Consider the following 2,500-nt stretch of genomic DNA (forward strand, 5'->3'; position numbering starts at 1 on the left):
TGCATCAGTTACCCCAGTTGCTTTGGCGGAGGCAGACGCTCTCTGAATGCTTCTAGTTTATTTGTGTTATACTCTTTCATCAATAAAGATTCAAACCGTCAGATTAAACCCCACCACTGGCCTCCCTGCCCCGCGTCGGAGGCACCCACAGCCGTTACACATCGAAGACGGAAACAATCGGGGAAGCCCCTTGGTGTTGCGTGCTCTCCCCCGGCGGGTTAGCGATGGCGAATTTCAATTAACAAAGCGCTGGAGGACGGAAAGCGCTGACTAAATACTAGGAAAAAACTTGATGCGTCCGCATATACGTATATACGTACATACGTACATACGTACATATGTACATACGTATATACGTATATACGTACATACGTACATACGTACATATGTATATATATATATATATATATATATATATATATATATATATATATCATCATCATCATCATCATCAGCCTGAGTCAGTCCACTGCAGGACGTAGGCCTCTCCCAAACTTTTCCAGGTTTTCCTGTCTTGCGATGTTTGTTTCCAGTCTTGGCCCCCAAATTTCGCTATTTCGTCGCGCCATCGTGTCATTGGTCTTGTTCTTGGCCTCCTTAAGTTATTTATAGTCCAGTCTGTTACTTTCTTTGTCCATCTGTCGTCTTGCCTCCGACATACATGCCCTGGCCATTGCTCCTGAGTATATCTTCTACCTTCGTCTGTTCTCTGATCCACGTCGATATATATATATATATATATATATATATATATATATATATATATGGAGAGAGAGAGAGAGAGAGAGAGAGAGAGAGAGAGAGAGAGAGAGAGAGAGAGAGAGAGAGAGAGTGAGAGAGAGAGAGAGTGTGAGTGAGGAGGGGGGTGTGCGAGTGGATATTCTCGCATGGATGGTGGATGCAAGGCTGTGGTAAGTGACCGTGTATCAGTGAATGTATGTGTGTATATATATGTATAAGTATATGTATAAATATATATATATATATATATATATATATATATAGACACACACACACACACACACACACACACACACACACACACACACACACACACACACACACACACACATATATATATATAGAGAGAGATTAAACCTGTCTGCAATTTATTTATTAACCATAACAATGCCTGCACTTCAGTTAAATTGTTCAGTTCTGTTATATTACATCTTTGCATGAATTTCTATATCATAATACACAGGCAGTTAGGCCGGCGACGTCGTGCGGAGCAGAAACGTATAAAACAGGCTCAAGATAGGAAAAGAGGAGCTGAAATGTACATGCCAAAGAGAGAAAGAATAACGAATGGAATGATAAGAGAACCTGCTTCAGAAGAGCTGGTTAGGGTGATTCCTTCATGTAAATGAGGAGGGATATCGACTCTATTGGGAGAAGATAGAGGTGGGAGTAGAGGGAAGAAAGAGCAGAGAAAGACCCAAAAGAAAGGTAGAAAGAGACAATCGCAAAGATGAAAGCGAATGATTTGAAGGATGGAGGGAATAGCAGTAGCAGATGAACAACTAGTCAGGAAGAGCGACCTCGCAAAAAGAGAAGCTACAGCAAAAGAAGAAGAAGAAAGGATAAATTGACTGACTCCAAGGAACGCCGAAATCATGTCTGGTGTCGCTCTCGTATCATTTGCAGTCTACAGTTTATTAAACCCAGTGGACGGTGGGGATCAAGCGCTGGCATTTTCATGACAGCTGGGGGATCATATTACCCTCTGATGTTGCTTTTTCCCGTCATTAACAAGATTTGTATTTACTTAATATCCCTCGTGGTGGAAATCCGGGGTGCCGCTCGTATGTATAAGGACCTAGCTATGTACCTGCCAAAGGGAGTATTCATTTCACCAGTCCGTGCTCACTGCATTGTGGGGGGGGAGGCACTGTTGTTAGTCGATAGGATAGTATCACATGTAGAAAAGCGCAATAATTTAACCAGTTCCGCAATGCAATAGCATGACGTCTGTTCCTGACGTCACCTTTAGGATATTAGCCATGTAGTTATGTCATAAACTACGCCTACGGGACTAAGCACCCACTCACGAGGTTCCTTGTTCACGTGACGGTGTACAATGCCCGGGCTAGAGGGATTCCACTATTTACTTCGGCATATAAGGATACGTGTCAGTGTAATGTTTATGTAGAAATCCCCGATTAATATGTTTAATCTTCAGAGACTGATGCAAGAGTGGATAGCATGTCTGAGCTAGGATAAGGATTATAAGTATGTTATTTGCTCAAGATGGCGCCTGCAAACCTACGCCAGGCCAGGTTCCACAGGGTTCTAAAACCAACGCCCCGGCGGGAACCAAGGTGACAGTTATGGCTCTCTCGTATCGCGTGTTTATTACCTCTGCTAAGGTTATACGATAGCATTGGTTGTAATTTCGTTTGTTGGTTCGCTGGATAACTCAGGAAGTTAAGAACAGTTTAATATTTTTACTGGTTATGCCTCAGCCCAACTTGGACGCCATCAAATTCCAGTGGTGATC

The sequence above is a fragment of the Penaeus vannamei genome, chromosome 17 (assembly GCF_042767895.1).
Source record: "Penaeus vannamei isolate JL-2024 chromosome 17, ASM4276789v1, whole genome shotgun sequence".
Lineage (NCBI taxonomy): Eukaryota > Metazoa > Arthropoda > Malacostraca > Decapoda > Penaeidae > Penaeus > Penaeus vannamei.